Source organism: Monodelphis domestica, chromosome 4 (assembly GCF_027887165.1).
Source record: "Monodelphis domestica isolate mMonDom1 chromosome 4, mMonDom1.pri, whole genome shotgun sequence".
Classification (NCBI taxonomy): domain Eukaryota; kingdom Metazoa; phylum Chordata; class Mammalia; order Didelphimorphia; family Didelphidae; genus Monodelphis; species Monodelphis domestica.
In genome coordinates, this window is record NC_077230.1 from 119,890,759 (window position 1) to 119,912,977 (window position 22,219).

General features: G+C 40.2%; 1 protein-coding gene and 1 long non-coding RNA gene across 5 annotated transcripts in view; both read right to left on the reverse strand.

Annotated features, from left to right (window-relative positions):
- GLI2 (GLI family zinc finger 2) overlaps window positions 1–22,219 on the reverse strand; it is a 420,094-nt gene that overhangs the window by 277,537 nt on the left and 120,338 nt on the right. The window lies entirely within an intron of this gene.
- Window positions 777–21,035, reverse strand: LOC130453680 (uncharacterized). The gene is made up of 2 exons (XR_008911162.1): window positions 15,619–21,035; window positions 777–7,407 (listed from the first exon to the last, which is right to left on the reverse strand). It is a non-coding gene; the product is annotated as an uncharacterized LOC130453680 (long non-coding RNA).

Here is a 22,219-nt window from a genome sequence, read left to right on the forward strand (position 1 = left end):
ATATATACTATCTACCTTCTTTGATGTACTTTCCTAATTAAATGAATACATAGTAAATGAAGATAATCTCCAAGGGAAAGGCATGGGGAATGAGAAGGGAGGAGGGAAAGCAACCAGGAAATGCCTTCTTTAGAAGATAGCATTTGAGCTGAACCTTGAAGAAAAAGTCAGAGAAAAGTAGAAGTGAGGCAACAGCAGAGCATTTCAGAAAGAGGGGAAATAGCCAACAGAAAGACAAAGAGGGTGATGAAGCACCCCAATGTGAGGACCTGCCTAGAAGTCCCAGGATCTGGATCCCAGGAAGAGGGCAGTAAGGGAGCAGAAGGCTGGGAAGGTAGGAAGGGGCCAGGCTGTGCTTTTTTGTCCTTATATCCCCAGAGCTTCACACACCACCTGGTATGTAGTAGATGCTTAATAAATATCGTTGATTGTTATTCTTTCAACCAGTAGGATTTCTTTCAGGCTATCAGCATCTTTTAGTCATGGGAGCCTGCCTTGTTGATGCTTCTGTTCTGGGGACTCCAAAGTCTGATCCTAACATTTTGTCTCCCTGTGTTCCGTTCTCCAAGGAGCTTCTTCTTAACAAATTCACACTTCATAAGATGTTAGATACTCCTCCCCAGGACACAGACCCAAGGGAATGGATCTCTCTAAGTCTCAGGGGACATTTTTTTAATGACTTTTTCCACCAAAATGTTTCACCAAAACCTACCCCATCACAAAAGAATTTTTCCCCCTATGGCTAAAAATTCTCTCTCTCTCTCTCTCTCTCTCTCTCTCTCTCTCTCTCTCTCTCTCTCTCTCTCTCTCTCTCTCTCTCTCTCTCTCTCTCCACACACACACACACACACACACACACACACACACACACACACATCCCTTTTTAAATGGAAGAATCAAGTCATATTTTTTTCTTTCTTACAGTGAATAGGCACAAATAAAAGGTTATTTACTAAATATATGTGAATAAATATGCAATCTTTTACCCCTGACACATCTCCATCTTTTTCCCCTCAGCAAAAAAAAAAAAGAAAAGAAAGAACACAGAAATGAATCACAGTTATTCTATATCCCATCCATTGGAATTCTATGTTGATTGGCATTTCTGCCCAACTAAGGAACACTAATAATGATACTGAATTTACTAAGAAGTTACAAAGTCATTTCAATATCTAAAATCTATTAGTAATAAAAAACTTTCATAATAATACAAAATATCTGTCAAAAAGTTTATTTGATGGGGTCAGGTAGGTGACTCATGGTTTGAGAGCCAGACTAAGAGATAGGAGATCCTGAGTTCAAATGTGACTTCAGACACTTCCTAGTTATGTGATTCTGGACAGGCCATTTGACCCCAGTTGCTTAGCCCTTACTGCTCTTCTGCCTTGGAACCAATACACAATATTGATTCTAAGATGGAAGGTAAGGGTTAATTTTTTTTTTCACTTGATCAAGTTCATGACCTTTATTCACAGGATTCTTAGCCCTTGATTTCAAAGCTATTTACTCTTATTTTATATTCTAACAAGTTTTTTAATCTGGTCTTTCATATGTAACCATATTAGAAATCACAGATTAGGAAGAGGGAAACTATTACAGACAAGCACAATAATGATGGCGAGAAGTAAAATCACAGCTTGAAAGCAATGGAAAAGACAGAATAATTACAAATAGTAGAAGAACATAATGGTGTGGGGCCATTCAGTGTTAGGGCAAACAGTTCTGCAGAAACTGCAGTTCTAAAAGGTATGATTGTATTACAGCACAATCACTGACATTCATAATGACAAGCCTGAGTCACAAAAAATTTCATTATATTCTGTATTATATGTTGAAGAAGACCACGAAGTTTATGATAAAATGTTGACTTCTTTTTTTTTAATTTTGTATTTAAAAAGTAAGCTTCAATTATTTGGAAAATTCTCTTATTTAGAAATAATTCACCAATGGCATTCAGAAAATTTTATTAAGTTCATACTATGTCTATGCAAAATCACTTTGGAAGAAAGATGATGAAGAAGGCAATGAGAGTATACCATACAGTCCTTGAATGTGATAAAAAGAATGCTGCATTTGGAATCAAAAGACCTGACTTTACCACCTGCACCAGCTATGTGAGCCTGAAAAATCTGGGTTACTTCTTTTACCCTTTGTGTCTTTATCTGCAAACAGAAGCTATATCACTTTCATGCCCAATGGTATACTGGAGCCATCTTGAATTGGCTCACAAGAGGCGATGGTTAAATTTCAGTGTGAGCATGTAAACATACTTTGAAAATCAGCAAAAACTACAGATCAGAGCTTGATTTGTTGTTTAATAGCTTTTCTAGACTCAGGTTTGGAGAAAATTTTCATGATGCAGATTAAATGTAAAAGTGTATTGCTGTAGATACATTCTATCCCTCATCCCAAACTGGTTATTAAACATTTACCAGGACACCTCTGATTATATTATTTTTATAACCCACTCTGTAAAAAAAGAGATAATCATGGCACCTACTTCCCAAAGTTGTAAGGAGGATCCAATGAGATTAGAACCTCAAAGTTCTTCCCACAGTGCCTGGCACATAGTAAGCACAAGATAAATGTTGGCTATTATTGCTACTCACAGAGTGGTCCTGAGGATAAAATGAAGTCATGTATGGCTAACAGGCTATAAAATTATGGTAATTTCTATTCTTATCAATAAACACTGGTCAGACTGGCCTTGGGAAAAAGTATGAAACAGCCCAAGTTTGTCATTAGCACCATCTCCCCTTTCTCCTCCTCTGTCCTGGGAAGCCCAGCTCTGATCCTATCTCTTTTCCTGTCCATTCCATCCCCATTTCACTATTAGATGGTAGGGAGATACTCTTCTCTAGGATACCTGCATGTTGATAGAAGACCATTTAGACTTCAAGACCAAGCAAGGGTGGATCTCTAGTAGTAGAATAATGGGTACAAAGATAGAATGGTAGTGAAGATATTCTAAGAATAGGAGAGACCTGCTACTAGCTACTCTGTCTATGCCCGAGGACATCTCTGTTCACTGATATTTCTCAAAAAGGAAGCCATAGGGAACCTGTATTAATGAAATTCAGAAATAAACACCATGCCTCCTCTGAATTCATAGTTTTAACTCTTTCCACTCACATTCTGATTAGAAATATTGCCAAATGACCTAATTGGCAAAGGGGAGAGGGCAGAAGTTTGAGAGGAAGCACTGAGGATCAGGATACCTAGATTTTTGTTCAAGCTCTTCCTCTGACTAGCAAGCAATTTTATCTCTCTTTCAGAGATCACTTTTTTGCATCTGTGAAATGGAAGGGTTGTATGTAATAATCTCTAAATTTTCCTCCATCTCCAAAAGTCTGTGATTCTATGAAACTGCCTAATTCGAGTTTTATCACTTCTCCCTGTCTTCCTTTTGGAAGAGGTGGATTATTTAAGAAATTAATTAATTGGGGACAGCTAGATGGCTCCTAAGAAGAGGTCTTTTGCCTTTTTCTTGATCTTGAAGGAGCTCCAGCTTGGGATCTCATATTTCTCTTGGATTTTTCCTTTTGAATTATCCTGTGAGTGAGCAAAAAAATGCTGACTCCTTTCCTGGATTTTCTGAAGATTAAGAATCAGGCCTAGAGATGGAAGGTCCTGGGTTCAAATCTGGTCTCAGACACTTCTTAGCTGTGTGACCCTGGGCAAGTCACTTAACCTCTCTTGCCTAGCTCTTACTGCTCTTCTGCCTTGCAACCAATACACAGTATTAATTCTAAGATGGAAGGTAAGGGTTCATTCACCAAAAAAGAAAGAAAAAGAAATGAATTAATCCATTAAGATTAACCATCTCTATATCAGACCTGGTCTTTTGGAACTTAAATCTAGTTGGGAAGATAAGACCAAGACAAACAATTCCCTGAGATACTTTGGTGGGGCCATGATTTCATCAGTGTGATTTTACATTCTCTGGGTTGTGGTGGATAGCAAGTCTTTTCATTCTGGTTGAGGGCTGCCAAAAATCTCCCCAAGGGGGAGCTACCCAAAGCACTGGAGGCTCTCAGCTACCTTTTTAGTATACTATAGATAAAAAGGTAATACTTGTGCAACAATGAACCAGAAAGAACAGAATAAAAAGTGCCAGATTCCCATCAAGAGTTGATACCTAGCCTCTTTTAGGAATAAGGGAGACCCATAAACTTTCCCAGAGCCCATCGCACAAATCTGTAAGCATTTAACCAATTTTTACATCTAACAAGACAAACCTTTTCTGGCCTGGCCTTACTCCAGGCTTTGTCTCCACTAAGTGTCTGAGACATTTGGCCCGGAGCAGAGAGAGACAGACTAGTCCTTGCTAGTCGGAAAGGTCAGCCCAGACCATTCATCATAACCGTTGCTCACATTAGTTCAGAGGGGCAAGCTGAAGAGGCAAACCATATTTTCTTCTTTAAGAAAGAAGTCTTCACCCAAATGGCAACACCAAATGACAGGCTCGAGACTAGGAGGTTGTTTAAATCCAAATGGCTGCTCATAATTTATGGCTGGCGGGCTGACTTCTCTCCTGCCACACATGTGTTCTGGGGGAATTTGCAGAACATCTTTCTTTGCTTCCCAGGCCCACGATCATTGGGCTTCAATTCAATAGCTGCTTGCTTTCTCCCACGCTCAGCAGCAGTAAGTAAGAGAGAAATCACTTTATCCAAGTGCAACTCTGCCTTGTGTGTGTTTGGCTTAACTGCCATATGAATACCTGTATTTTAGAGAAGAGGAAAGCCAGGCAGGGAACTTACACAGAGCTGGCCTCATAGCACAGGCTGATTAAGTCCCTCTGGGGCATCCAGACACCACTGATTTTTACAGTTTTGTCTCATAGCTCATGATTTTTAAAAACATGGTATCAAGCTTATTTTTCAAAATTATGGTACTTTGTAAACAGAAAACAGGCCATTAATTTATTCCAAGTCTTTCTAAAATCTTGATATATTTTAATATGTAAATTGAATATGAAATATAAAAATAAGCTCAATGGTACTTTTAAAGAACAGAAGAAATTTCAAAATTCTAAACGAAAAAGGGGAGTCAGGAAATAATAAAAGAAAAGATTGGAATTTATGTAAAAATGATTATAAGAAAAGGGAAATGAATTTGAGAAAAGTTGGTAATCACTAAATGAAATTTTCATTTTTCACAAAATAGTAAATTTTTTCTCCCGAATAATGAGATCAATAGAGAATTTTGAGTCAGGACTGGGTTCAGGCCCCAGCTCTGCAACTTACTACTTCTGTGACCTGGAGTAAATCACTTAAGACTCTCTGGAACTCAACTACCTCACCTGCAAAATAGTACATTGGAATAGCTGTGTCTTAAGGTTCCTTTCAGCTCTAAATCCTATAATCCAAAAGAAGGGATTGTGCCTAGTGCCAGATGGATTAATCTACCTCTTTGGTAGTTTTCCTGGTGGGATACACAAATAAAAGAGACAAGAAGGTGATCTGACCTATCAAGATGCCAACCTGTGGCCTGCCATTCTGAGAATCCATTTTAGTGTTCCCAATATCCTATTCTAAAAGTTGGGGTTCTTTAGCAAATGCAAACAAGCATAGGACTCCCTGGAGTCACTTTCTCCAAAGGACAGAGTGTACTTACATTTCCCACTTGGTTACACTCCTTTGGAGTTCTCCATTATTGTCCCTCACCTTCCCCTACCCCACCTCCTCATCAGTCACTTCATCATTCTCCAACACCAAATCAACCTTGGTACTCACACCTCATCAGTACCCTCTTCCCTCTGATTGGAGGGCAGAGAGAAGAGCTTCTACCAAAATCTCCATCTGAGAAGGTAAGCCACACCAGCCATCTGTATTTCCCATCAGGTTACACTTCTTTGAATTTTTCTACCATTCCTTGTGCAGGGTAACTTTCCTCCTGACCATTCTCAGCTTTTCAACTTCTTTTTGTGTTTTGTCTTCCCCCATCCATAAACTCCTTAAGGGCAGGGACTGTATTTCCTTTTTATATTTGGTTTCCTAAAGCTTAGAACGGTGCTTGGCATAGAGCAGACATTTAATAAATGTTGATTGATTGACTCCTGCTTAGAGACTAGTTTTGCTAGTTCCTTACATCCAGAAGCAGCAGCATTGGTTTGTCAGGAGACTACTTGCTCAGTAAAGCATATACACAACCCTAAGGGCGATAATGGTTATCTTATTCTCATAGATCACGTTGGCGAACCTATGGCACGTGTGCTAGAGAAGGCTGCTCCCTTTCCCCTCTCCACTGCCCCTGAGGACATCTTCACATGCTCTGTGCTGCAGCCCAATGGGAGTTCTTCCTCCCTCCCCTGTCTGAGCTAAAGGGATGGCTCCCCTGTGGTGTGAGGGTACAGTTTGGGTCTCTAAAAGGTTCGCCATCACTGTCATAGACTGATAACTGGTACTACTTCCACACAGACCTGGAGTTAGTTTTGTGAACCATACAAAATGGATATCTCTTGTTAACTATCTTTTTTTTTTCATCAACCCTTACTTTCTGTTTTTTAATCAATATTGAGTATTGATTCCAAGGCAGCAAGGGCTAGGCAAAGGTAATTAAGTGACTTTCCCGGGGTCACAGAGGTAGGAAGTGTCTGAAGCCAGATTTGAATTTAGGAGTCTCTAGGCCTGGCTCTGAGTCTCTAGGCCTGGCTCTCAATCCACTGAATCACCTAGCCCCCATTACTATCTAATACAAACTCCAACCAGACCATTGTGGACATAGCTCAATCATTCTTACTTCTGGTCTTTGCCCAAGATGTGTTCCATCCATCTGGATCTCAGCATCCATTCACTCAATAAAACCAACTATGTGCAAAATATCCTTCTCTCTTACCCTTTAAAACCCATTTATGTTCCATTTTCTTCATGAAAACTTTCCTTACTCCCCTCGTTGAGTGATTTTTGTCTCTTCTGAATTCCCATAGCATGGATAACTATACCTTGGGCAAGTCTCTTAGCCCCTGTACCTCAGTCACTTCATCCCTAGCATGGAGTTGGGCTTAATGACTTATCTCTATGATCCCTTCCAGGGGAGATCCTAATAACCAACCATTTGATGCTTGGCACCTAATGGCCTCATACTGCTAGTTATTTTTTCCTGAGTATTCATCTTCTCCCTAAAGCCAGACCACAAGTATTTAAGGGAAGAGACTTCCTGTAGTTTCTCTTACATCCCACACAGTGCTTTGCATGGCAGGTATGTCTAACAAATATTTCTTGATCGTTTTATGTAGGCTCTAGACAGTGTGAGGGGCTTGAGCTGAAACAAAAGGGGAGGTGGGTGGGGGGAACCCACACAGGCATTTCCTCCATCAGATGCACTACAGTGCCTCAGTCAGGCTTGTACATCTCATCGCTGGTGATTTGCAGCCCAGGTTAAAGACCCGCCGCAGTCCGTCTGCTGTAAAAGGCAGAAAACCACCCGTCAATGGGGGATGCTTTTCTCCTTCCCATTCTTAATGTGTTTTTTTATGAGTAAACATTTCTAGATAAAGACTTACTGTCTGCAGAGACCCCTTTTATATCCCAAAGGTAAGGGTTTAAGTGATCTTATAACAGCCGTTACTTATCTTTACAATGGTCAGCACACTTGGGTTCCGTGTCTGAGGGTTTCATTTCACTGTATATATTTTTAGTGACTGGTTATAAATCAGTCTCTTCCCAGATACTCGCGATTCTGCCATGGCCTCCACCACCTTGGCCTCCTCCATGGCCCCCTGCTATTAGACCGACCTTTTTTTGCTAGGGCTGAAGCAAAAAAAGTCAAGATCAAAATCCACCCAGCTCAATTAAGCCCCCTTCCATGCAAGGCTTGAGAACCAGGGCTCTGCTTTTAAGAAGCTCATGAGCAACACTAACCTTTTATGCCTCCAGATCATGGGAAGAGAAAGTCTAGCCACTGAATGAATTTTTTAGATAAATGTGATATATTGGATAGAGTGCTTGGCTTCAGAATCAGGAAGGCTTGAGTTCAAATCCTACCTGTCTTTGTGACCCTGAGCAAGTCTCGAATGGCCCAGGCAATTCTCTAAGAATTTGCTAAGTTTCAGAAAAGCCACAGATCTCCATCAATGGAAATGATTTCTTCACCGGGTATTCCATTTACAGCTGAAATCACCAGACAAAAACTGGTGGTGGAGTGGGCTTTCTTTTAATAGTCATAACAATAATGATAGCTAACATTTATATAGTGCTTACTACGGATCAAGCACTATGCTTTATAATATTTGCCTCATTTGATCCTCACAACACTGGGAAGGAGATGCCACTATTATTACCCCCATTTTAAAGTTGAGAAAACTGAGGCAAATAGGATTAAGGGACTTGCCCAGGGTTATGCAATCAGTAAGTGTCTGAGACTAGATTTGAATCCAGGAAGATGAATCTTCCTGGCTTCAGACCTGACATTCCATCCATTGAGCCACGTAGCTGCCCCTAAACAATATCTCTAGTAATAACACTTCAAGCGTTATCTCCTGTGAGTTAAATTCATGGGATTTTTGATAACTATTGATAACTTTGATAATTTGATAACTATTTTCAAGGCTTCTCAAAAGCAGTCTTTTGTGCTGAACCTGCAGGTTTTAATCTGTTGTTTCACCTAACTGAGTTTGCCGGGTAAAGGGCTATAAGTTAAATGATGCGCCATTGTGGAAAAATCATCAAAGCAGTATGCTTTTAAAGAATGCCATCATAAAGGTCCTTGGGAGCAAAGAGTCTCATTAGGAGGTACGGGGTTTGTGTCAGAACACACCTACCCCAACCCTGGATGTCCTTCCACCATTTTGATGAGTGAAGTTGGGTTAAAATAACAATCACCAACATAATAATAGTCCAGAGGCTGGAGTCATTAAAAAGGGAAAAGTCAGCAAAAGAACAGCCAGAAAGGTTCTTGCAGAACTGAGAAAGGACAGTCCTATACTTTACTCTGATGCGGGCACATATTTAGGCTAATTGTATCAGCCCCAAACTAGCTGGTAGAGTTTCCTCTATCCCTCTCATTGACTACCTCCCTAAATCACAGGGAAATTGTCCTAATTCCCCATGTTCTTCCCCAGGGCAATAATGCCATAAACAATGATTTTGTGAAAGCATGGAAAAGAAAATAGAACTGGAAAAGGTTGGATTAGACTGGGTTCTTTTTTTCGTGTTTATAATTTTATTTTTATAACATTTATAGAAATCTTACAACTCTACTTAATAAATTTTAAAATGACTTCCTATTACATAAACCTCCCAAAGTATTAGTATTACAAATAAAACATTAGATTGGGTTCTTAACCTGTGAACTGTGAAGTTTAAAAAATATATTTTGATAACTATATTTCAATATAATCGGTTTCCTTTGTAGTCCTTTGCATTTTATTTTATACATTTAATTTTTTTAAGCCCTTGCCATCTACCTTAGAACCAATCTGGTTCTAAGGCTGAAGAGTGGTAAGGGCTAGGCAATGGGAGTTAAGTGACTTGCCCAGGGTAACACAGCTAGGAAGTGTCTGAGGTCCTATTTTATGCAATTAAAAACATTCTGAGAAGTGGCCCATAGTCCTCAATATCAATGCCAAAGGGGTCCATGACTCAAAAAGAACTTCTTCATTAAATGATCTCTTCAGTCTCTCTCAAACTCTTAATCTATGATCCTACAATCTTAGCAAAATGATATTGTCAGTGAAGTTTATCTTTAGTAATAACTACATGAAAGTGAGTTTTCAATTTCTTTCCTTTGCAGGAAAAACACATCTGGGAAACATCACCTGGAGGAGCACAAATGAGGCCTTGATTAATCCCAAAGAGTTTTCCAAGATGAGCCACTCTAAATGGAATGGGAAGTGAGAGAACGGTTGTTGATAGAATCGAAGCAAGATATAAAGGAGTTTACTTCTTAAAACAAACTGGTAGTGCTTGGGAGAAAAAGATCATAGACAGAGGTTCATTTTGATATTAATAGGCAACAACCATTTCGTAAAAACAATTTGGCGTTATGTAAACAAAGTGACAAATATTCCTTTAGTCATTTTGACCTATCTTTTGAGATTTCTCCATTAGGCACATTTCCTCAAGAGGTCACTGACAGACCTAACAAAAATACTTACAGTAGCACTTTTTATGGTAGCAAAGAAAGAAAAACAAAGTAGATGCCCATCAAGTAGGTGATGGCTAAACAAATTGTGGTAGGTGTATGTAAAGGAATATCACTGTGCTGGAAGAAATAATGCACTGGATAAGTTCAGAGAAGAATGACTTCAAGAAGAAAGACTTGAGAGAAGATTTACATGAACTGATTCAATGTAGCATAAAGAGAATCAAGAAAACAGCATGTACAGTGCTATAATGTTGTCAATGGAAAGAAAAAGAACCACCCCAAACTAGAGTGAATACTGAAAAATTGCAAAGAATAAGACTGGCCTCCCAAAAAGAGACATGAGGACATCTCCCTCACTCCTTTACAGAGGTGGAATAAATTGTTAGATTTTTTTTTTTCAATGCATGGGGTTGATTTTCTGTTTTGTTTTCTTTTCCCTCTTTCTTTTCTTTCTTGTAAGAACTGTTATATGAGATGCCTCTGGGAGGTAATGACTGTGAGATACAGAGGGAAATTTAAGTTATGAAAACCAAAAGATCAAATAAAAATGTATTTTTAAAAAGATTTTCAAAACAACTTATAAATGATCATTTACATTGAGACATCAGGCATTTTTTTGAACAGAAGCAATAGTGGCAACTTGTAGGTATTCTGTTTTTTCTCCTTCATTCTAACAGCTGAGCTGAATAGGATAACAATGTCCCTGATGTTGGCAGCTGGGAAGTCTCGAGGAACAGAATGCTCAAGGACACATATGGACGCCATACACGTGAACAGGATATTCTTTTGTTTATCCTGAACACTCTGCACCAACTTCTCATTAAATGCTTCCATTTATGGAAACCTCAGTAGATTGGGCTTGTAGAGGTCTTGTTGTCCATCATCCAGCCTACAGTAAAAAAAATGAAAGAATCCTTCCCAAAAGAGATGGTATGGCATCAAGACTGCTTTTAAGGGCATCGAGAGATTCTAGAGCTTTCCTTCTCTAGGAGACCACTACAATAACATTTAAAGATCTTCACTGTCAGGAAATTCTTTCAGGGTTGCTGATATTCAGGCTGGGAACCAGATGAGTTTTAATCCATTTCATTCATTTAATGCTTTCTGCCCTTCAAAGTTCTTTTAAATGTATTATCTGTGGGAGGCAGCATGATGTGGTGATGGTGGTGTTGGGGAATTGGATTTAGAGTCAGAGAACCAGAATTCAAGCCCAGCTTTGTGACCTTGAGCAAATGTGTATGTAGGGAGTGGGGAGAAATCCTAAAACTCTCTCTTTCGAGCTTCTTAGGGTGAGAGAGGAAAGTTCTTGTGTCACATAATTCTCTGAGCCTTTATTTTCCTACCCACAAAATGGAGATACATAATGTACCATCTGCCACCAGAGCACTTTTTCCTCTTTTCCTTTTACAGATATCTAGAGGAACAGCATGGCATAGTGAGAGAGCTAGCTTTGAATCCAGGGAGGCCTGGGTTCAGGTTTTATCTCCTTATGCATAGCATTTGTGGAACCATGCCTTTACCCTCTTGGGGTTTGGGGCCAGAGGTGTTAACCATGACCCACAACACTCCAGACAGCAGCCTGCAACAGATTAAAATGTCAGTAGGAAGTATTTAGTAAAGCAAGTAAAAATACAATCAAACACAGAAAACATTACATTTTAAGAGAGTCAAAAATTCAAAAAATGTTTCAAAATGAATGTGAAAAATGTTTACATGTAATTAGGAAAAAATGACATTTTTTAAAATAAAAAAATAAACATGGTGTTGGAAATGAAGTCATTATGTGCCCTTCTGGGATGCTTATTTATGGTTTAGTGGCCCCTGCTTCTGTTTGAGATCCATACCTCTGTTCTAGGCTACTGCCTAAGGCTATGTGTTTCAGATATGTGCTAACCTCCATTGGTAGAGGAAATGTTCCTCACAGGGGAATTCAAAACCAGGGATATCACAAGCCTATCCCTATCCCTGAAGCAAACTAAGCCCAAAGCTAGTACCTTCATCTCCAATTCCTCATCAAATGGTCTTTCCATGATACCCTAGCAAATAGGGGTTATAGAATACATACCAGAAGTGCTTGATTCTTTTGTCTAGGTCTATAATTTATTTTTTAAGCAAATTGGGGACAATGATAGGGTTCCAAGGTATATCTGAAAAGAAGGAAACTCAACCAGAATAGCCACAAAAGACTACTGAAAAGTCAACCAAAAGGCTGAAAATTCAGATTTACTCTGACTGCAGAAGAAAGAGATCCTTTCACAGAGAATGATGAGCAAGACAGAACAAGAGGAAGTAGGTTTACCCAGACAGCATCATGAAGAATTTAGGTTAGTAGCCTGTCATGAATCTGTCATCTCCAAATTGATCAAAACCCCTTTTTGAACTTATTTATGTTTTCTGACTGTATCACCTCTTCAGGGAACACAAATTTATTCCCCGCTATGTGAAGGACTCACCTCCTCCCTTTATGTGTATATGGGGAGTGGGGTAGGGGGAATCCTAAAATTCTCTCTCTCAGGCTTCTTGAATCCTTGTACTAGGGGTTAAGTTTTTAGTCATACTCTTCATTCCTTCATTTTTCCCATCCCCAAAGGACCCAACTTCTTTACTCTTATGCCAAGACTTAATCATTTAAATGGTCCATTTAGGCTAGACCTTTTCCATCTTAGATCAATGAGTAGTGCTGGAGAATAGAGTGAAAATTCAAGTGATACTCTTTGAATAGCTCCCTAGTACACTTAATTCAAATGCTGTTTTATTTCATCACACCAAGGTGTTTGGGGCACGATTTTCACCTCTTGCTACCATAGCTCTCAGAATGCTGCCAGGGGCTCTTTTTGTGGTGGCAAAGAATTGGAAATTGAGGGGATATCTATCAATTGGGGAATGACTGAACAAATTGTGATACATGTTAGTGATGGAATACTCTTGTCCTGTAAGAGATGATAAGCAAGATGATTTCAGAAAAAGCTGGAAAGATCTGCAGGAACTGATACAGAGTGAAATAAACAGAACTGAGAGAACACTGTACACACTAACAGCATATTGGATGGTGATCATTTGTGAAAACTTGGCTGCTCCCACCAATGGGCTGATGTGGGACAATCCTGAAAGACTTATGATGGGGAATGCTATCCACCTCTAGAGAAAGAACTGTGGGAGTCGTCTTTCACATCAGAGTATCTTTAGTTTTATTTGGGGGTTTGGGTTATGTATGAGTTTGCTCTTACAATGGCCAGTATGGAAGTATGTTTCACATGACAATAAAAATATTTTTTAAAAATGCTTCCAGAGGCACCCATCTGAGTTTGCAGGAGGAAACAAGGCAACTAAAATAAAATATTAGCATTATAGCCCCACAGCAGCTCTGTTGTATGAATGCAACATAAAATATTGTCATGTTTTCTATGTCCCACTTATGTTTGGCACAAAAAAAGAGCCCTCCTGGCTTGTGATCCTAAGCAGGGCTTTGATATATCACCAGTCATCACATAAGACCTTCTCCAATCCATCTTGTATAATATTGCCAGAGTAACATTCCTTAAGGCTTCCAGCCCATCTCTATCTCTCCACTGTCTACAAGAAAGAGGAGAAACTGCTCCACCTGCCCTTGGAGACCCTTCAGAGTCTGGCCCCTCCTCTCATCTCTCACTTGTCCTCCTCCAAACCTTCCCTGGAGCCATGCTTCCTCAGCACCACACAGGCATTCCAAGCTCTTCAGCCTTGCATCCCCTGTTCTTTGAGCATAGTCTCCTCCTCTTCACAACTCAAAATCCAATGCTTCTCCTTCAAGGACCAGCTCAAGTGCTACCTCTTCCCTGCAGCCTTCCCTAATTAACCTGACCTCAGTGGTGGCTCCTTTTCTTGGGACCCAACAGCGCCTCTTATTAACTATACCACTTTGATTGTTCCCAGTCTGAGTGGCCTTGTAAATATTAGCTATCTTTTTATGAGTGAGTCCTGTATCCTCAAGAAGCCACCTGTGGACAGGTAGCACATAGAAACAGTAAAGGGAGGAGGTTTGGAATGAATACTACATCCGAGTAAGGAAATGTGGCTTCTCTTGCTGGTTCAGGCTCTAATTTGTTTCATATCCTTGGGGAAGGGTCCTTTTCATTTCTCTGAATCACAGTGTCTTCAACCATAAAACAAGTAGTTTGAACTAGGTGGCTCAGTGCATAAAGTGCCAGGCTTGAAAAGCAGGAAGATCCGAGTTCAACTCCAGCCTCAGACACTTACTAGCTGTATGATCTTGGGCAAGGCATTTAACGCTGTTGGCCTTAGTTTCCTCATCTGTAAAGTGAGCTGGAAAACCACTCCAGTATCTCTGCCAAGAAAATGCCAAATGGGGTCACAAAGAGTGACTGAAACAACTCATCAACCACATCATCGACAACAAAACCCAGTCCCTTTCTCCTCTGAATTTGATGATTCTTCATCTTGCCTGCTTCTCCAGTTCCCCAGTGACTAGCATAACAAGTGCTTAATAAATGTTTGTTGATTCAGTATTTTCTTTCTGATTTAAAGATGGCTTTTTCTATCATCAAAGGCCCTTGAAATCATGTATATATTAACCCTGGATTTATCTTCGAAAGCAAACACTTCTTACGTTTAGTCTGAGAATTGCCTGGTCTGACAATGTTTTGCAGTGAGCATTTAATGCCTATAAATATGAAAAGAATGTCACTTTGCCCTTCCAAAGAGATAAAGAGATAGTATCATGTAATAATAATGTATGTAGTGCTATATAATTTTTCAACTTTTAATTATGATCATATACCACCTTTCTCCACTAAATCCTACTCTGAAAACTTATAGCAGTACAAAAGTGATTCTGGCTTCTCCAAGGAAGAACACAAGCTGTATGAGATGCTCCTAACTTTGAGAGGACAATAATGGCCTGTATGTCTCCTAGTGGGGAACCAGCCTTGTTCAGGTGAGGCAATGCATGGGAAAGGCCAGGATTTATGACTTTGCCACTGACTGCTAGCCTAGTGACTGAACAAACTACTTTATCTATCTGGGTCTCCATTCCTCCTCTGTAAAATGAAGAGTTGGACTAAATGAAGTCCCTCTGGCTCTCAATCTATGATCCTAGAAATGAACAAAGGGAGTCAAAAAGACCTGAGTTCAAATCTAGCCTCAGACACTTACTAGCTGTATGATTCTGGGCGAGTTATTTAATCCTGTGTACCTCAGTTTCCTCATCTATAAAAGGAGCTAAGAAGGGAGGCAGCTGGGTGGCTCAGTGGAAAGAGAGCCTGGTCTAGAGATAGGAGGTCTGTCCTCAGACATTTCCTAGCTATGTGACCCTGGGGAAGTCACTTAATCCCCCTTGTCTAGCACTTACTGCTCTTCTGTCTTGGAACCAATAAACGGTATTGATTCTTAGATGAAGGTACGGGTTAAAAAAAGAAAAAGGAGCTGGAGAAGGAAATGGCAAACCACTCCAGTATCTTTGCCAAGAAAATCCCAGTCCCAAAGAGTTGAATACAACTGAAACAACTTGACAATAATAAAGGTGTAACTCACTTAAGGGTTACGAATTCAAACCAAGGAAGACCTCTAGAAGGTCTATGAGACCATATCCAGCTGGGTCAAGACAGGCCTCGAGTCCTCTTTTACATGGTATTGGAAAACATAGGCACTTCATAAATGTTGAATTGAATAAGATGGGAGAAAAACAGGTCCTTGGGATTGGAGTGGGAAAGCGTGGCTGAAAAGAACTACCATAAACTTTGTTTCATCACAATCATCCTCTGGAATTCTTAGCCAAGGGCCACTGAGACCAAATGGAGCCTTAGTTACCCACTGAAAGACATTGGCCATGACACAGTGGCATGTTGAATGGCTCAAAATCAACCTCATTTAATAACATAATTTTTCAATCTTCTTAAGTCACAAAGATAAGCAGTTTCTGTTTTCATTTTACTAAAACTGGGACAAGCTCTTAGGCCATTTGACAGAAAGAGAAATGGAGGCCCACAGAAGCTATCTATCTCCTTAGGCAAGTAGCAGTGACCTAGAAAAGAACCACATTTTACTAATTTCCAATCATGCCCTCCAAATAGCCAATACTTGAGCTAGTCTTCTAAAATTCAAAATATTCCAAAATATTTCAAAATATCCTGGATCCTGGATGGATGTTTCAATTCAGAATTCAAAGAGTCACCTGCCAGATTCCCAATTCAACTCTCCATAAGAATTACACTTAAATCCCTCCCATAATTCCTCTCTAGACTCATATTATAAACTCCCTCTAGGGTTCAGACTCTAATCTTCTTCCAAAATCCCACTGCAGTGTTCCTCCAGAATCCCACTGCAATCCCCCTCCAGAATCTCACTACAACTCCAACTCTATCACCACTCCCAGAATCCCACTGCAAACAACCCTCTCCAGAGTGTTTAATTTTGTTCATCACAAAATCTAAAAATAAAGGAACAAGTCCCTCAGCACAAAGACAAAGTACACTGCCCTGTACTGATACTAAAGATACTCAAGAAATTTTGTCTGGGGAAGAAAGTCTATTATTGTTGAACTGAATTGAGCTGGTAGCACTTTAGGCTACAACGTGTGTTTCTGCCTAACACATTTCAGGTATTTTGGAAGCATTAGCAGGCTTGGAACTGTCTGAAAAGGCTTTCCAGCCTCAAGGAGGAAAGCAGAGACTTACATTCAAAAAACCATTTCTGAAAACAAATCAAGGAATTCAAGCCAGAACATACTTCTGGAGTTTGGGGAATTTATTACTGTAACTCGATTGGGAGCGAATCAACCTGGAATATAAGACAATCTGAATTTTTTTCAGAATAAAAATCCAGGGTATGTCCTACATCTCTTGTATACAAGTCCTTTTCTCCACGCCCCATACCCATGGAATCTCAAGAAATCCTTCTGGTTAGTTTCCTGGCCCCAAGTCTCTCCCCCTCTCCATTCCATCCTCCCCTCACCTACCAAAGGGATATTTTCCCCCTAAAGCACAGGTTCCATCATGTCAACTTTGCAGTCAGTAAACTTCACTGGCTCCTTATTGCCTCCAAAATAAAACATAAAATCTCTCTTTGGCATCCAAAGCTCTTCACAGCCTGGCCCCGTCTCACCTTTCCAGTTTTCTTTATGCCCTGCTCCCCTCCACATATCCCACCATGCAGCCACACCAGCCTCCTAATTGTTCCTTGTTCCTGATACTCCATCTCCTGTCTCTGTTCCTTTCCTCTGGCACTCCTCTAGCCCTCTAACGTTCTCTCTCCTCACCTCTAATTCCTAGCTTTCTTGGCATCCTTTCAAGAGTGCTCAAATTCCACCTTCTCCCCGAGGTCTTTTCTGGTCCCATCAAGTGCTAGTGACTTCCCTCTGAGATTCCCTTCCATTTATCTCACACACATATGCATAACTCTGTATGTGTGCTTGTGTGTGTATATCTATACATACTTTTGTTGTCACTGTTTTGTTGCTGCAATCATGCCTCACTCTTCATGGGGTTTTCTTGGCAAAGGTATTAGAGTGATTGGCTGTTTCCTTCCCCAGCTCATTTTACAGATAAGGAAACCGAGGCAAACAAGGCTAAGGGACTTGCCCAGGATTATGCAGCTAGTAAATGTCTAAGGCTGGACTTGAATATGGGTCCTCCTGTCTCCAGGGTCAGCATTCTATTCACTGCACCACTGAGCTGCCCCTATAAGAATACATACATATACATATACATATACATATACATATACATATATATATATATACATATACATATACATACATGCTTACAAACACATGTAGAAGAAAACCCCAAACGCGGTCACAAAAGTCAGATGCAACTAAAACAAATTGCAAAGCATACAAAGTTTATCTATTTTATTCCCACAACAACCCTGAAAAGTATTATTAAACTCATTTTTTAGATGAAGAAACTGAGACAGACAGGTTAAGTGAATTGCCTAGAGTCACACAGTCAGTAAGTGCCTCAGGAAACATTTGAACTCAGAGCTTTCTTGATTCCTGGTCCTATGTCTTTTCCACCAAGTGGTAGCTTCTTCATTTGCATCAAGATTAAAGCCCTTGCAGATTGGGATTATGTATTCATTCCATGCTTTTTTCTATCTCCAGCACCTCAGGCATAGGAGATGTTAAAATATGCACTGATTGATGGAAGATAAATTTTCCAGCTTGCCAGTGTTACTGGGGTTCTGCTTCTTAGCCTTCCATTATCGAGTAAGGGGAAAGGAGACAAAGCTTCTCTAACCTTCAGCAGTTGTTCTCATGACAGCTGAGATTTCCCAGCCCCCTTCCATCCTGCTTGATTCCTGATTCTATCCACAGACTATCCACAGACTCATAGAATATGTCACAGGCATCAATAGTCAAGTGACACCATGTACCATGACATGAAGAAAAGAGCAGTGGACCAAAATCCTGAGCTCTGACAGAAGTAAAATCCAGACTCAGACATTTACTAGCATTGTGACCTTGAACAAGTTACTTAACTGCTGTCTGCCTCAGTTTCCTCAACTGTAAAATGGGGATAATAATAGCACCTCCCTCCCAGGGTTGTTGTAAGAATCAAATGAGATAATCTTGGTCAAGTGCTTACTACATTGCCTAATACTTAGCAGGTACTTAATAAATGTTTGCATCCTTTTTTTCTTTCCAATAAAAGTGGCAACTACTAGAGTCTTAGTCTTTGAACCAGAAGATCTGGGTTTAAGCTCTGCCACTGTAGTCCTACTCCATTTCTCTAACCTTCAATTTCCTCAACCTTAAAATGAAGATGAGGGCAACACCTACCTGAAAAGAGTTCTTAGGATATATACGTAGTGTGTTATTCAATCATTTCCTTGGGTCTGACTCTTTGGACCCCATTTACTATTTTCTTAGCAAAGATACTGGAATGGTCTGCCATTTCCTTCTCCAGCTCATTTTATAGATGAGGAAATGGAGTCAAATGGGGTAAAGTGGCTTGCCCAGGGACACACAGCTAGTAAGTGTCTGAGATCAGATTTAAACTCACGAAGACGAATCTTTCTGATTTCAAGCCCAGTACCCTCTGTACCACCTACTGCCCCAGACAGTAAGTAGTAGGACCATAGCTTTGGAAGGAACTTTGGAGGTCAAATCCAAATGAGATCATGTATGTAAAACCTACTACAAATTCTAGAAGCTCTGTGCAAATGTCAGCTATGAAAATGACCACTGAAGCTGAGTGCTAGAAGAGTCTTTGAGATTTTCTAGTCTAATCCTTTCATTTTACAGATGAAAACACTGAGGCTTATAGGGGTTAAGTGATTTGCCCCTCTGGCAGAGATTTGAACTCACATCCATCACTTTAAACTTAGCATTCTTTCTACTGAACCACTATGATGTTGAGGGTGGCAATGAGAATGATGAAGAATTTTCCATTTCTCTCCCCCACCCCCAAGACTCTTTTGACAATGATCTTCATGCTTCTAGCTTTGTCAACTCAGAAATCAACCTGGATTTTCTTGATTTATAAAAAACAAAATGAAACCTTCCAAAAAGCAGAAAATTATTTTCTACTGCCCAGAAAATTGGATTCCCCATAAAAGAGGGCTCCCAGATTTCATCTTGGCTGCTCTGATATTTTAATTCCTATCTCTCAGTGGCTGGGACCCAGGCTTGGGTGAAGGCATTGGCATTCAAGGCCATCCACCTTCCACCTGCCTGACCTGGAGAGGAGTCCCAGGGCTTTGGCCAAATGCAGCTGCAAAGCATTCAGCCAGGCCCAATCAATTATTTAGTGTCAAAAAGAAGGCTTAATCTATGTGATAAAAGACTAGATGTTACCAGAGGCTTGTTCTCTTTTAAAGTGATTTACACAATTTGCCTCCTGTACTTGCTTCCCTTAATGTAACTATTTACTTTTTCAGTAATGGCCTTCTACTTGGGCTATTTTTAGGAGCCTTCTGGAACCTGCACAATTGTCTGGTTTGGATTTTCACAAGGGGAGGGGAGAAGGTAGCTCCCAGTTCCTGGCTTCTCCAAAAGAGTATTGACACTCTCTTTTCAGTTTTCCAAAGGATGGGTGGCCAGCAAGGGTTTCTGGGAAACTAGAAAAAGGAATGGGTTTGGCTGGTCCACCTGCTAGGAAGCAAGAACACAAGAGTCCTGTCCTTATATAGTCAAACCAAAGTTAGAAAAAAAAAAGACAATAGATCTGGCCAGCTGAGAATCGTCTGTACTGTTGTGGTTTGGTGGGAGGCACTACTATTGTCTGGCTGCCCCTGAGAACACAAACTGATGGCACATTCACTCCCAGGAGGTCTTGGGTACACACCAGAAGAAAACTTTCAGGCTTGTTGGTATATGCACATGAGTACAGTGTGGCATGAAGTTTTAGACCTGGAGTGGACCTTTAGGATCAACTGCTTCAACTCTCAAATGCTGCAGATGAGAAAAATAAAAATTAAACTAATTAAAAAAAAAACCCAGAAAAATCCCTTTCATGTATTTTTCAATCCAGTGACCCTGGCTTTCCTGTTCTTCCTTGAACAACACTCCTCCTTCTGACTCCAAGCATTCTTTCCTCTCCTTCTTTCTTTCTGGGTTTTGGAGCAAGGCAGAGGTTGGTACACTTGGCCCAACTATTTTCTTACTAAGGCCAGCCTATGGCAAAGTTGTAAAACAGATACAAGTTTGTCTTTGGTCATCTCTGTCACTCCTCTAGGAAGAGGAGAAATGTCTCCCTAAGGGACCTTTCCCATCTTTTCAGAACATCCTTCTTTTCAAGAGCATTTGCATTTTTCAAGAAAGAACTTGAAAAAGTCCACTCTTAAAGCAAAGGAATTATTGTCCAAAAGTGTCGGGGTAGGTCCTTGAGTAAGGGAGCCATTTTGAGGCATGGTAGGTTTTCTGGATCCTGTTAGATCATACCATCATAGGAGTTGGAAGGGACCTCACAGTTTAAAGTCAAACCCCATTTTTCCTTCCCTTCCTTTCCTTCTCTCTCCCTCTCTCTCTCTCTCTCTCTCTCTCTCTCTCTCTCTCTCTCTCTCTCTCTCTCTCTCTCTCTCTCTCTCTCTCTCTCTCTCTCTCTCTCCCTTTCTTCAAATGAAGAAATTAAGGTTCAGAGAGAAAAAATTTCTCCAAGGTGACAAATTTGCCAAAGTAAGGAGATGAGTTGGAATTCTCATGCAAGTATTCTGACTCCAGATTCAATGCATTCTGCAGCCTACTTTATTGGTATAAGTTCAGATCCTGGGTCCTCCTGGATTACTTGAGAAACTCAAGGGTCTGTAAGCAGTCATCTTCTATGTTAAAAGTTCTTAGCCTAGAGTATAAAGATCTCCAAAGGTACACAGATAGATTTCAGGGACAAAGGGTCTATGAATTTGAATAGGAAAAAATTAGATCTTCATTTCAATATAATTGGTTCCTTTTGTGATCTTTTATATTTTTTTTAATTTGAAAAAATATTATTCTGAGAAGGGATCCACAGGCTTCACTAGAGTGCCAAAGGAGTTCTGGACATACAAAAAAGTTTAAGAACCTCCTTTCCAGATGACCTTTCTTTCTCAAGACAAGATCATGCTTAAGTATTTCCCAAAGTACCTCTGTTCTGAGGATATGGGGGGGAGGGGGGGAATAAAGCATTGCAAATGACTCTCTCATTTGATCTAGGAGCTTCAGCCACCTTGTGTGGTTTGAAATTTCCAGATTATTCATAAACACAGAGTTAGAGAGGCTCAGCACTGACAGTAAGCAGTGGCAAAACCCCAGTTATGTCTGATTAATGCAAGACTCCAAGAGCCAACTGCTTAGTTTCCAAGATAAAAATCCTTTCCCACAAGCCATTTTGGCAACACTCTCCTTCCTGTCCCAACCATGTCCATCCCACCCAGAAGGAAAAGGCAAACTCCTCCTAAGCTGTTGTATTGCTGCAAAGGGGGAAAACCCAATAAACCAGACAGGGAAATAAGTAAGACAGGGAAGCAGAGAACCTAAACAGAATGAGTACCTATGCTTGGAGACTCCTTCCCAGGAAGAAATCTTCCCTCCTCAGGACACTGGTGGAACCTTCCCCTTTTCCTTTCCTCTGGCCCTAATCAAGTCAAATTCTAAAAAAATTATTAAACTCCTACTATGTGCCAAGTACTATACTAATCTCTAGAGATCCAAGGAAAA